Source organism: Chiloscyllium punctatum, chromosome 10, assembly GCF_047496795.1.
Source record: "Chiloscyllium punctatum isolate Juve2018m chromosome 10, sChiPun1.3, whole genome shotgun sequence".
NCBI lineage: Eukaryota > Metazoa > Chordata > Chondrichthyes > Orectolobiformes > Hemiscylliidae > Chiloscyllium > Chiloscyllium punctatum.
The window spans coordinates 1,063,960-1,077,759 of NC_092748.1; positions in this window are offsets into that span (position 1 = coordinate 1,063,960).

Consider the following 13,800-nt stretch of genomic DNA (forward strand, 5'->3'; position numbering starts at 1 on the left):
CCCTCTGTTTCAGCCCCTCTGTTTCTTGCCCTATGTTTCAGCCCCTCTGTTTCTCGCCCTCTGTTTCAGCCCCTCTGTTACAGCCCCTCTGTTTCTCGCCCTTTGTTTCTCGCGCTCTGTTTCAGCCCCTCTGTTTCAGCCCCTCTGTTTCGGCCCCGCTGTTTCTCGCCCTCTGTTTCATCCCCTCGGTTTCTCGCCCTCTGTTTCAGCCCCTCTGTTTCAGCCCCACTGTTTCAGCTCCACTGTTTCTCGCCCTCTGTTTCAGCCCCTCTGTTTCAGCCCCTCTGTTTCTCGCCCTCTGTTTCAGCCCCTCTGTTTCTCGCCCTCTGTTTCAGCCCCTCTGTTTCAGCCCCTTCTGTTTCAGCCCCTCTGTTTCTCGCACTCTGTTCCAGCCCCTCGGTTTCTCGCCCTCTGTTTCCGCCCCTCTTTTTCTCACCCTCTGTTTCAGCCCCTCTGTTTCAGCTCCTCTGTTTCAGCCCCTCTTTTTCTCACCCACTGTTTCAGCCCCTCTTGCTTCTCGCCCGCTGTTTCAGCCCCTCTGTTTCAGCCCCTCTGTTTCTCGCCCTCTGTTTCAGCCCCTCTGTTTCAGTCCCTCTGTTTCAGCCCCTCTGTTTCAGCCCATCTGTTTCTCGCCCTCTGTTTCAGCCCCTCTGTTTCTCGCCCTCTGTTTCAGCCCCTCTGTTTCAGCCCCTCTGTTTCAGCCCCTCTGTTTCTAGCCCTCTGTTTCAGCCCCTCTGTTTCAGCCCCTTGGTTTCTCGCCCACTGTTTCAGACCATCTGTTTCAGCCCCTCTGTTTCAGCCCCTCTGTTTCTTGCCCTATGTTTCAGCCCCTCTGTTTCTCGCCCTCTGTTTCAGCCCCTCTGTTACAGCCCCTCTGTTTCTCGCCCTCTGTTTCTCGCGCTCTGTTTCAGCCCCTCTGTTTCAGCCCCTCTGTTTCAGCCCCTCTGTTTCTCGCCCTCTGTTTCATCCCCTCGGTTTCTCGCCCTCTGTTTCAGCCCCTCTGTTTCAGCCCCTCTGTTTCAGCCCCTTCTGTTTCAGCCCCTCTGTTTCTCGCCCTCTGTTCCAGCCCCTCGGTTTCTCGCACTCTGTTTCCGCCCCTCTGTTTCTCACCCTCTGTTTCAGCCCCTCTGTTTCAGCTCCTCTGTTTCAGCCCCTCTTTTTCTCACCCACTGTTTCAGCCCCTCTGCTTCTCGCCCTCTGTTTCAGCCCCTCTGTTTCTCACCCTCTGTTTCAGCCCCTCTGTTTCAGCCCCTCTCTTTCAGCCCCTCTGTTTCAGCCCATCTGTTTCTCGCCCTGTGTTTCAGCCCCTCTGTTTCAGCTCCTCTGTTTCAGCCCCTCTGTTTCTCGCCCTCTTATTCAGCCCCTCTGTTTCTCGCCCTCTGTTTCAGCCCCTCTGTTTAAGCCCCTCTGTTTCAGCCCCTCTGTTTCTCGTCCTCTGTTTCAGCCCCTCGGTTTCTCGCCCTCTGTTTCAGCCCCTCTGTTTCAGCCCCTCTGTTTCAGCCCCTCTGTTTCTTGCCCTCTGTTTCAGCCCCTCTGTTTCTCGCCCTCTGTTTCAGCCCCTCTGTTTCTCGCCCTCTGTTTCAGCCCCTCTGTTTCAGCCCCTCTGTTTCCCGCCCTCTGTTTCAACCCCTCGGTTTCTCGCCCTCTGTTTTAGCCCCTCTGTTTCAGCCCCTCTGTTTCAGCTCCTCTGTTTCAGCCCCTCTGTTTCTCACCCTCTGTTTCAGCCCCTCGGTTTCTCGCCCTCTGTTTCAGCCCCTCTGTTTCAGCCCCTCTGTTTCAGCCCCTCGGTTTCTCGCCCTCTGTTTCAGCCCCTCTGTTTCAGCCCCTCTGTTTCAGCCCCTCTGTTTCAGCCCCTCTGTTTCAGCCCCTCTGTTTCTCGCCCTCTGTTTCTCGCCCTCTGTTTCAGCCCCTCTGTTTCAGTCCCTCTGTTTCAGCCCCTCTGTTTCAGCCCATCTGTTTCTCGCCCTCTGTTTCAGCCCCTCTGTTTCTCGCCCTCTGTTTCAGCCCCTCTGTTTCAGCCCCCCTGTTTCAGCCCCTCTGTTTCTAGCCCTCTGTTTCAGCCCCTCTGTTTCAGCCCCTTGGTTTCTCGCCCACTGCTTCAGACCAACTGTTTCAGCCCCTCTGTTTCAGCCCCTCTGTTTCTTGCCCTATGTTTCAGCCCCTCTGTTTCTCGCCCTCTGTTTCAGCCCCTCTGTTACAGCCCCTCTGTTTCTCGCCCTCTGTTTCTCGCGCTCTGTTTCAGCCCCTCTGTTTCAGCCCCTCTGTTTCGGCCCCTCTGTTTCTCGCCCTCTGTTTCAGCCCCTCTGTTTCAGCCCCTCTGTTTCTCGCCCTCTGTTTCAGCCCCTCTGTTTCAGCCCCTCTGTTTCTCGCCCTATGTTTCAGCCCCTCTGTTTCTCGCCCTCTGTTTCAGCCCCTCTGTTTCTCGCCCTCTGTTTCTCGCCCTCTGTTTCAGCCCCTCTGTTTCAGCCCCTCTGTTTCAGCCACTCTGTTTCAGCCCCTCGGTTTCTCGCCCTCTGTTTCAGCCCCTCTGTTTCTCGCCCTCTGTTTCAGCCCCTCTGTTTCTCGCCCTCTGTTTCAGCCCTTCTGTTTCAGCCCCTCTGTTTCAGCCCCTCTGTTTCTCGCCCTCTGTTTCTCGCCCTCTGTTTCTCGCCTTCTGTTTCAGCCCCTCTGTTTCAGCGCCTCTGTTTCCCGATCTCTGTTTTAGCCCCTCTGTTTCTCGTCCTCTGTTTCAGCCCCTCTGTTTCAGCCCCCTGTTTCTCCCCCTCTGTTTCAGCCCCTCTGTTTCAGCCCCTCTGTTTCAGCCACTCTGTTTCTCGCCCTCTGTTTCAGCCCCTCTGTTTCTCGCCCTCTGTTTCAGCCCCTCTGTTTCTCGCCCTCTGTTTCAGCCCCTCTGTTTCAGCACCTCTGTTTCAGCCCTCTGTTTCTCGCCCTCTGTTTCAGCCCCTCTGTTTCAGCCCCTCTGTTTCTCGCCCTCTGTTTCAGCCCCTCAGTTTCAGCCCCTCTGTTTCTCGCCCTCTGTTTCAGCCCCTCTGTTTCTCGCCCTCTGTTTCAGCCCCTCGGTATCAGCCCCTCTGTTTCAGCACCTCTGTTTCAGCCCCTCTGTTTCTCGCCCTCTGTTTTAGCCCCTCGGTTTCTCGCCCTCTGTTTCAGCCCCTCTGTTTCAGCCCCTCTGTTCAGCCCCACTGTTTCTCGCCCTCTGTTTCAGCCCCTCTGTTTCTAGCCGTCTGTTTCAGCCCCTCTGTTTCAGCCCCTCTGTTTCAGCCCCTCTGTTTCAACCCCTCAGTTTCTCGCCCCCTGTTTCAGCCCCTCTGTTTCAGCCGCTTGGTTTTTCGCCCACTGTTTCAGCCCATCTGTTTCAGCCCCTCTGTTTCAGCCCCTCTGTTTCTTGCCCTCTGTTTCAGCCGCTCTGTTTCTCGCCCTCTGTTTCAGCCCCTCTGTTTCTGCCCCTCTGTTTCTCGCCCTCTGTTTCTCGCCCTCTGTTTCAGCCCCTCTGTTTCAGCCCCTCTGTTTCAGCCCCTCTGTTTCTCGCCCTCTGTTTCAGCCCCTCGGTTTCTCGCCCTCTGTTTCAGCCCCTCTGTTTCAGCCCCACTGTTTCAGCTCCACTGTTTCTCGCCCTCTGTTTCATCCCCTCTGTTTCTTGCCCTCTGTTTCAGCCCATCTGTTTCAGCCCCTCTGTTTCTCGCCCTCTGTTTCAGCCCCTCTGTTTCTCGCCCACTGTTTCAGACCCTCTGTTTCAGCCCCTCTGTTTCAGCCCCTCTGTTTCTTGCCCTCTGTTCCAGCCCCTCGGTTTCTCGCACTCTGTTTCCGCCCCTCTGTTTCTCACCCTCTGTTTCAGCCCCTCTGTTTCAGCTCCTCTGTTTCAGCCCCTCTTTTTCTCACCCACTGTTTCAGCCCCTCTGCTTCTCGCCCTCTGTTTCAGCCCCTCTGTTTCTCACCCTCAGTTTCAGCCCCTCTGTTTCAGCCCCTCTCTTTCAGCCCCTCTCTTTCAGCCCCTCTGTTTCTCGCCCTGTGTTTCAGCCCCTCTGTTTCAGCTCCTCTGTTTCAGCCCCTCTGTTTCTCGCCCTCTTATTCAGCCCCTCTGTTTCTCGCCCTCTGTTTCAGCCCCTCTGTTTAAGCCCCTCTGTTTCAGCCCCTCTGTTTCTCGTCCTCTGTTTCAGCCCCTCGGTTTCTCGCCCTCTGTTTCAGCCCCTCTGTTTCAGCCCCTCTGTTTCTTGCCCTCTGTTTCAGCCCCTCTGTTTCTCGCCCTCTGTTTCAGCCCCTCTGTTTCTCGCCCTCTGTTTCAGCCCCTCTGTTTCAGCCCCTCTGTTTCCCGCCCTCTGTTTCAACCCCTCGGTTTCTCGCCCTCTGTTTTAGCCCCTCTGTTTCAGCCCCTCTGTTTCAGCTCCTCTGTTTCAGCCCCTCTGTTTCTCACCCTCTGTTTCAGCCCCTCGGTTTCTCGCCCTCTGTTTCAGCCCCTCTGTTTCAGCCCCTCTGTTTCAGCCCCTCGGTTTCTCGCCCTCTGTTTCAGCCCCTCTGTTTCAGCCCCTCTGTTTCAGCCCCTCTGTTTCAGCCCCTCTGTTTCAGCCCCTCTGTTTCTCGCCCTCTGTTTCTCGCCCTCTGTTTCAGCCCCTCTGTTTCAGTCCCTCTGTTTCAGCCCCTCTGTTTCAGCCCATCTGTTTCTCGCCCTCTGTTTCAGCCCCTCTGTTTCTCGCCCTCTGTTTCAGCCCCTCTGTTTCAGCCCCTCTGTTTCAGCCCCTCTGTTTCTAGCCCTCTGTTTCAGCCCCTCTGTTTCAGCCCCTTGGTTTCTCTCCCACTGCTTCAGACCAACTGTTTCAGCCCCTCTGTTTCAGCCCCTCTGTTTCTTGCCCTATGTTTCAGCCCCTCTGTTTCTCGCCCTCTGTTTCAGCCCCTCTGTTACAGCCCCCCTGTTTCTCGCCCTCTGTTTCTCGCGCTCTGTTTCAGCCCCTCTGTTTCAGCCCCTCTGTTTCGGCCCCTCTGTTTCTCGCCCTCTGTTTCAGCCCCTCTGTTTCAGCCCCTCTGTTTCTCGCCCTCTGTTTCAGCCCCTCTGTTTCAGCTCCTCTGTTTCTCGCCCTCTGTTTCAGCCCCTCTGTTTCTCGCCCTCTGTTTCAGCCCCTCTGTTTCTCGCCCTCTGTTTCTCGCCCTCTGTTTCAGCCCCTCTGTTTCAGCCCCTCTGTTTCAGCCACTCTGTTTCAGCCCCTCGGTTTCTCGCCCTCTGTTTCAGCCCCTCTGTTTCTCGCCCTCTGTTTCAGCCCCTCTGTTTCTCGCCCTCTGTTTCAGCCCTTCTGTTTCAGCCCCTCTGTTTCAGCCCCTCTGTTTCTCGCCCTCTGTTTCTCGCCCTCTGTTTCTCGCCTTCTGTTTCAGCCCCTCTGTTTCAGCGCCTCTGTTTCCCGATCTCTGTTTCAGCCCCTCTGTTTCTCGTCCTCTGTTTCAGCCCCTCTGTTTCAGCCCCCTGTTTCTCCCCCTCTGTTTCAGCCCCTCTGTTTCAGCCCCTCTGTTTCTGCCACTCTGTTTCTCGCCCTCTGTTTCAGCCCCTCTGTTTCTCGCCCTCTGTTTCAGCCCCTCTGTTTCTCGCCCTCTGTTTCAGCCCCTCTGTTTCAGCACCTCTGTTTCAGCCCTCTGTTTCTCGCCCTCTGTTTCAGCCCCTCTGTTTCAGCCCCTCTGTTTCTCGCCCTCTGTTTCAGCCCCTCAGTTTCAGCCCCTCTGTTTCTCGCCCTCTGTTTCAGCCCCTCTGTTTCTCGCCCTCTGTTTCAGCCCCTCGGTATCAGCCCCTCTGTTTCAGCACCTCTGTTTCAGCCCCTCTGTTTCTCGGCCTCTGTTTTAGCCCCTTGGTTTCTCGCCCTCTGTTTCAGCCCCTCTGTTTCAGCCCCTCTGTTCAGCCCCACTGTTTCTCGCCCTCTGTTTCAGCCCCTCTGTTTCTAGCCCTCTGTTTCAGCCCCTCTGTTTCAGCCCCTCTGTTTCAGCCCCTCTGTTTCAACCCCTCTGTTTCTCGCCCCCTGTTTCAGCCCCTCTGTTTCAGCCGCTTGGTTTCTCGCCCACTGTTTCAGCCCATCTGTTTCAGCCCCTCTGTTTCAGCCCCTCTGTTTCTTGCCCTCTGTTTCAGCCCCTCTGTTTCTCGCCCTCTGTTTCAGCCCCTCTGTTTCTGCCCCTCTGTTTCTCGCCCTCTGTTTCTCGCCCTCTGTTTCAGCCCCTCTGTTTCAGCCCCTCTGTTTCAGCTCCTCTGTTTCTCGCCCTCTGTTTCAGCCCCTCGGTTTCTCGCCCTCTGTTTCAGCCCCTCTGTTTCAGCCCCACTGTTTCAGCTCCACTGTTTCTCGCCCTCTGTTTCATCCCCTCTGTTTCTTGCCCTCTGTTTCAGCCCATCTGTTTCAGCCCCTCTGTTTCTCGCCCTCTGTTTCAGCCCCTCTGTTTCTCGCCCACTGTTTCAGACCCTCTGTTTCAGCCCCTCTGTTTCAGCCCCTCTGTTTCTCGCCCTCTGTTTCAGCACCTCGGTTTCTCGCCCTCTGTTTCAGCCCCTCGGTTTCTCGCCCTCTGTTTCAGCCCCTCTGTTTCAGCCCCCCTGTTTCAGCCCCTCGGTTTCTCGCCCTCTGTTTCAGCCCCTCTGTTTCAGCCCTTCTGTTTCAGCCCCTCTGTTTCAGCCCCTCTGTTTCAGCCCCTCTGTTTCAGCCCCTCTGTTTCTCGCCCCCTGTTTCAGCCCCTCTGTTTCAGCCCCTCTGTTTCTCGCCCTCTGTTTCAGCCCCTCTGTTTCAGCCCCTCTGTTTCTCGCCCTCTGTTTCTTGCCCTCTGTTTCAGCCCCTCTGTTTCAGCCCCTCTGTTTCTCGCCCTCTGTTTCAGCCCCTGGGTTTCTCGCCCTCTGTTTCCGCCCCTCTGTTTCAGCCCCTCTGCTTCAGCCCCTCTGTTTCTCGCCCTCTGTTTCAGCCCCTCTGTTTCTCGCCCTCTGTTTCAGCCACTCTGTTTCAGCCTCTCTGTTTCTCGCCCTCTATTTCAGCCCCTCTGTTTCTCGCCCTCTGTTTAAGCCCCTCTGTTTCAGCCCCTCTGTTTCAGCCACTCTGTTTCAGACCCTCGGTTTCTCGCCCTCTGTTTCAGCCCCTCTGTTTCTCGCACTCTGTTTCAGCCCCTCTGTTTCAGCCCTTCTGTTTCAGCCCCTCTGTTTCAGCCCCTCTGTTTCAGCCCCTCTGTTTCAGCCCCTCTGTTTCAACCCCTCTGTTTCTCGCCCCCTGTTTCAGCCCCTCTGTTTCAGCCGCTTGGTTTCTCGCCCACTGTTTCAGCCCATCTGTTTCAGCCCCTCTGTTTCAGCCCCTCTGTTTCTAGCCCTCTGTTTCAGCCCCTCTGTTTCTCGCCCTCTGTTTCAGCCCCTCTGTTTCAGCCCCTCTGTTTCTCGCCCTCTGTTTCTCGCCCTCTGTTTCAGCCCCTCTGTTTCAGCCCCTCTGTTTCAGCCCCTCTGTTTCTCGCCCTCTGTTTCAGCCCCTCGGTTTCTCGCCCTCTGTTTCAGCCCCTCTGTTTCAGCCCCACTGTTTCAGCTCCACTGTTTCTCGCCCTCTGTTTCATCCCCTCTGTTTCTCGCCCTCTGTTTCAGCCCATCTGTTTCAGCCCCTCTGTTTCTCGCCCTCTGTTTCAGCCCCTCTGTTTCTCGCCCACTGTTCCAGACCCTCTGTTTCAGGCCCTCTGTTTCAGCCCCTCTGTTTCTCGCCCTCTGTTTCAGCACCTCGGTTTCTCGCCCTCTGTTTCAGCCCCTCGGTTTCTCGCCCTCTGTTTCAGCCCCTCTGTTTCAGCCCCCTTGTTTCAGCCCCTCGGTTTCTCGCCCTCTGTTTCAGCCCCTCTGTTTCAGCCCTTCTGTTTCAGCCCCTCTGTTTCAGCCCCTCTGTTTCAGCCCCTCTGTTTCAGCCCCTCTGTTTCTCGCCCCCTGTTTCAGCCCCTCTGTTTCAGCCCCTCTGTTTCTCGCCCTCTGTTTCAGCCCCTCTGTTTCAGCCGCTCTGTTTCTCGCCCTCTGTTTCTTGCCCTCTGTTTCAGCCCCTCTGTTTCTCACCCTCTGTTTCAGCCCCTCTGTTTCAGCCCCTCTGTTTCTAGCCCTCTGTTTCTAGCCCTCTGTTTCAGCCCCTGGGTTTCTCGCCCTCTGTGTCAGCCCCTCTGTTTCAGCCCCTCTGCTTCAGCCCCTCTGTTTCTCGCCCTCTGTTTCAGCCCCTCTGTTTCTCGCCCTCTGTTTCAGCCCCTCTGTTTCAGCCCCTCTGTTTCTCGCCCTCTATTTCAGCCCCTCTGTTTCTCGCCCTCTGTTTAAGCCCCTCTGTTTCAGCCCCTCTGTTTCAGCCACTCTGTTTCAGACCCTCGGTTTCTCGCCCTCTGTTTCAGCCCCTCTGTTTCTCGCCCTCTGTTTCTGCCCCTCTATTTCTCGCCCTCTGTTTCTCGCCCTCTGTTTCAGCCCCTCTGTTTCAGCCCCTCTGTTTCAGCCCCTCTGTTTCAGCCCCTCTGTTTCTCGCACTCTGTATCAGCCCCTCTGTTTCAGCCCCTCTGTTTCTCGCCCTCTGTTTCAGCACCTCGGTTTCTCGCCCTCTGTTTCAGCCCCTCGGTTTCTCGCCCTCTGTTTCAGCCCCTCTGTTTCAGCCCCTCTGTTTCAGCCCCTCTGTTTCTCGCCCTCTGTTTCAGCCCCTCTGTTTCAGCCCTTCTGTTTCAGCCCCCCTGCTTCAGCCCCTCTGTTTTTCGCCCTCTGTTTCAGCCCCTCTGTTTCAGCCCCTCTATTTCTCGCCCTCTGTTTCTTGCCCTCTGTTTCAGCCCCTCTGTTTCTCGCCCTCTGTTTCAGCCCCTCTGTTTCAGCCCCTCTGTTTCTAGCTTTCTGTTTCTCGCCCTCTGTTTCAGCCCCTCTGTTTCAGCCCCTCTGTTTCAGCCCCTCTGTTTCTCGCCCTCTGTTTCAGCCCCTTGGTTTCTCGCCCTCTGTTTCAGTCCCTCTGCTTCGGCCCCTCTGTTTCAGCCCCACTGTTTCTCGCCCTCTGTTTCAGCCCCTCTGTTTCTCGCCCTCTGTTTCAGCCACTCTGCTTCAGCGCCTCTGTTTTTCGCCCTCTGTTTCAGCCCCTCTGTTTCTCGCCCTCTGTTTCAGCCCCTCTGTTTCAGCCCCTATGTTTCTCGCCCTCTGTTTCAGCCCCTCTGTTTCTCGCCCTCTGTTTCAGCACCTCTGTTTCTCGCCCTCTGTTTCAGCCCCTCTGTTTCAGCCCCTCTGTTTCTAGCCCTCTGTTTCTAGCCCTCTGTTTCAGCCCCTCTGTTTCAGCCCCTCTGTTTCTCGCCCTCTGTTTCAGCCCCTTGGTTTCTCGCCCTCTGTGTCCGCACCTCTGTTTCAGCCCCTCTGCTTCAGCCCCTCTGTTTCTCGCCCTCTGTTTCAGCCCCTCTGTTTCTCGCCCTCTGTTTCAGCCCCTCTGTTTCTCGCCCTCTATTTCAGCCCCTCTGTTTCTCGCCCGCTGTTTAAGCCCCTCTGTTTCAGCCCCTCTGTTTCAGCCACTCTGTTTCAGACCCTCGGTTTCTCGCCCTCTGTTTCAGCCCCTCTGTTTCTCGCCCTCTGTTTCAGCCCCGCTGTTTCAGCCCTTCTGTTTCAGCCCCTCTGTTTCAGCCCCTCTGTTTCAGCCCCTCTGTTTCAGCCCCTCTGTTTCAACCCCTCTGTTTCTCGCCCCCTGTTTCAGCCCCTCTGTTTCTTGCCCTCTGTTTCAGCCCCTCTGTTTCTCGCCCTCTGTTTCAGCCCCTCTGTTTCAGCCCCTCTGTTTCTCGCCCTCTGTTTCTCGCCCTCTGTTTCAGCCCCTCTGTTTCAGCCCCTCTGTTTCAGCCCCTCTGTTTCTCGCACTCTGTTTCAGCCCCTCGGTTTCTCGCCCTCTGTTTCAGCCCCTCTGTTTCAGCCCCACTGTTTCAGCTCCACTGTTTCTCGCCCTCTGTTTCATCCCCTCTGTTTCTCGCCCTCTGTTTCAGCCCATCTGTTTCAGCCCCTCTGTTTCTCGCCCTCTGTTTCAGCCCCTCTGTTTCTCGCCCACTGTTTCAGCCCCTCTGTTTCAGCCCCTCTGTTTCAGCCCCTCTGTTTCTCGCCCTCTGTTTCAGCACCTCGGTTTCTCGCCCTCTGTTTCAGCCCCTCGGTTTCTCGCCCTCTGTTTCAGCCCCTCTGTTTCAGCCCCCCTGTTTCAGCCCCTCGGTTTCTCGCACTCTGTTTCAGCCCCTCTGTTTCAGCCCTTCTGTTTCAGCCCCTCTGTTTCAGCCCCTCTGTTTCAGCCCCTCTGTTTCTCGCCCCCTGTTTCAGCCCCTCTGTTTCAGCCCCTCTGTTTCTCGCCCTCTGTTTCAGCCACTCTCTTTCAGCCGCTCTGTTTCTCGCCCTCTGTTTCTTGCCCTCTGTTTCAGCCCCTCTGTTTCTCGCCCTCTGTTTCAGCACCTCGGTTTCTCGCCCTCTGTTTCAGCCCCTCGGTTTCTCGCCCTCTGTTTCAGCCCCTCTGTTTCAGCCCCCCTGTTTCAGCCCCTCGGTTTCTCGCCCTCTGTTTCAGCCCCTCTGTTTCAGCCCTTCTGTTTCAGCCCCTCTGTTTCAGCCCCTCTGTTTCAGCCCCTCTGTTTCAGCCCCTCTGTTTCTCGCCCCCTGTTTCAGCCCCTCTGTTTCAGCCCCTCTGTTTCTCGCCCTCTGTTTCAGCCCCTCTCTTTCAGCCCCTCTGTTTCTCGCCCTCTGTTTCTTGCCCTCTGTTTCAGCCCCTCTGTTTCTCGCCCTCTGTTTCAGCCCCTCTGTTTCAGCCCCTCTGTTTCTAGCCCTCTGTTTCTAGCCCTCTGTTTCAGCCCCTCTGTTTCAGCCCCTCTGTTGCAGCCTCTCTGTATCTCGCCCTCTGTTTCAGCCCCTGGATTTCTCGCCCTCTGTGTCCGCCCCTCTGTTTCAGCCCCTCTGCTTCAGCCCCTCTGTTTCTCGCCCTCTGTTTCAGCCCCTCTGTTTCTCGCCCTCTGTTTCAGCCCCTCTGTTTCAGCCTCTCTGTTTCTCGCCCTCTATTTCAGCCCCTCTGTTTCTCGCCCTCTGTTTAAGCCCCTCTGTTTCAGCCCCTCTGTTTCAGCCACTCTGTTTCAGACCCTCGGTTTCTCGCCCTCTGTTTCAGCCCCTCTGTTTCTCGCACTCTGTTTCAGCCCCTCTGTTTCAGCCCTTCTGTTTCAGCCCCTCTGTTTCAGCCCCTCTGTTTCAGCCCCTCTGTTTCAGCCCCTCTGTTTCAACCCCTCTGTTTCTCGCCCCCTGTTTCAGCCCCTCTGTTTCAGCCGCTTGGTTTCTCGCCCACTGTTTCAGCCCATCTGTTTCAGCCCCTCTGTTTCAGCCCCTCTGTTTCTTGCCCTCTGTTTCAGCCCCTCTGTTTCTCGCCCTCTGTTTCAGCCCCTCTGTTTCAGCCCCTCTGTTTCTCGCCCTCTGTTTCTCGCCCTCTGTTTCAGCCCCTCTGTTTCAGCCCCTCTGTTTCAGCCCCTCTGTTTCTCGCCCTCTGTTTCAGCCCCTCGGTTTCTCGCCCTCTGTTTCAGCCCCTCTGTTTCAGCCCCACTGTTTCAGCTCCACTGTTTCTCGCCCTCTGTTTCATCCCCTCTGTTTCTCGCCCTCTGTTTCAGCCCATCTGTTTCAGCCCCTCTGTTTCTCGCCCTCTGTTTCAGCCCCTCTGATTCTCGCCCACTGTTTCAGACCCTCTGTTTCAGCCCCTCTGTTTCTCGCCCTCTGTTTCAGCACCTCGGTTTCTCGCCCTCTGTTTCAGCCCCTCGGTTTCTCGCCCTCTGTTTCAGCCCCTCTGTTTCAGCCCCCCTGTTTCAGCCCCTCGGTTTCTCGCCCTCTGTTTCAGCCCCTCTGTTTCAGCCCTTCTGTTTCAGCCCCTCTGTTTCAGCCCCTCTGTTTCAGCCCCTCTGTTTCAGCCCCTCTGTTTCTCGCCCCCTGTTTCAGCCCCTCTGTTTCAGCCCCTCTGTTTCTCGCCCTCTGTTTCAGCCACTCTGTTTCAGCCCCTCTGTTTCTCGCCCTCTGTTTCTTGCCCTCTGTTTCAGCCCCTCTGTTTCTCACCCTCTGTTTCAGCCCCTCTGTTTCAGCCCCTCTGTTTCTAGCCCTCTGTTTCTAGCCCTCTGTTTCAGCCCCTGGGTTTCTCGCCCTCTGTGTCAGCCCCTCTGTTTCAGCCCCTCTGCTTCAGCCCCTCTGTTTCTCGCCCTCTGTTTCAGCCCCTCTGTTTCTCGCCCTCTGTTTCAGCCCCTCTGTTTCAGCCCCTCTGTTTCTCGCCCTCTATTTCAGCCCCTCTGTTTCTCGCCCTCTGTTTAAGCCCCTCTGTTTCAGCCCCTCTGTTTCAGCCAATCTGTTTCAGACCCTCGGTTTCTCGCCCTCTGCTTCAGCCCCTCTGTTTCTCGCCCTCTGTTTCTGCCCCTCTATTTCTCGCCCTCTGTTTCTCGCCCTCTGTTTCAGCCCCTCTGTTTCAGCCCCTCTGTTTCTGCCCCTCTGTTTCTCGCACTCTGTATCAGCCCCTCTGTTTCAGCCCCTCTGTTTCTCGCCCTCTATTTCAGCACCTCGGTTTCTCGCCCTCTGTTTCAGCCCCTCGGTTTCTCGCCCTCTGTTTCAGCCCCTCTGTTTCAGCCCCTCTGTTTCAGCCCCTCTGTTTCTCGCCCTCTGTTTCAGCCCCTCTGTTTCAGCCCTTCTGTTTCAGCCCCCCTGCTTCAGCCCCTCTGTTTCTCGCCCTCTGTTTCAGCCCCTCTGTTTCAGCCCCTCTATTTCTCGCCCTCTGTTTCTTGCCCTCTGTTTCAGCCCCTCTGTTTCTCGCCCTCTGTTTCAGCCCCTCTGTTTCAGCCCCTCTGTTTCTAGCTCTCTGTTTCTCGCCCTCTGTTTCAGCCCCTCTGTTTCAGCCCCTCTGTTTCAGCCCCTCTGTTTCTCGCCCTCTGTTTCAGCCCCTTGGTTTCTCGCCCTCTGTTTCAGTCCCTCTGCTTCGGCCCCTCTGTTTCAGCCCCACTGTTTCTCGCCCTCTGTTTCAGCCCCTCTGTTTCTCGCCCTCTGTTTCAGCCACTCTGCTTCAGCGCCTCTGTTTTTCGCCCTCTGTTTCAGCCCCTCTGTTTCTCGCCCTCTGTTTCAGCCCCTCTGTTTCAGCCCCTCTGTTTCTCGCCCTCTGTTTCAGCCCCTCTGTTTCTCGCCCTCTGTTTCAGCACCTCTGTTTCTCGCCCTCTGTTTCAGCCCCTCTGTTTCAGCCCCTCTGTTTCAGCCCCTCTGTTTCTAGCCCTCTGTTTCAGCTCCTCTGTTTCAGCCCCTCTGTTTCAGCCCCTCTGTTTCTCGCCCTCTGTTTCAGCCCCTGGGTTTCTCGCCCTCTGTGTCCGCCCCTCTGTTTCAGCCCCTCTGCTTCAGCCCCTCTGTTTCTCGCCCTCTGTTTCAGCCCCTCTGTTTCTCGCCCTCTGTTTCAGCCCCTCTGTTTCTCGCCCTCTATTTCAGCCCCTCTGTTTCTCGCCCGCTGTTTAAGCCCCTCTGTTTCAGCCCCTCTGTTTCAGCCACTCTGTTTCAGACCCTCGGTTTCTCGCCCTCTGTTTCAGCCCCTCTGTTTCTCGCCCTCTGTTTCAGCCCCTCTGTTCAGCCCTTCTGTTTCAGCCCCTCTGTTTCAGCCCCTCTGTTTCAGCCCCTCTGTTTCAGCCCCTCTGTTTCAACCCCTCTGTTTCTCGCCCCCTGTTTCAGCCCCTCTGTTTCAGCCGCTTGGTTTCTCGCCCACTGTTTCAGCCCATCTGTTTCAGCCCCTCTGTTTCAGCCCCTCTGTTTCTTGCCCTCTGTTTCAGCCCCTCTGTTTCTCGCCCTCTGTTTCAGCCCCTCTGTTTCAGCCCCTCTGTTTCTCG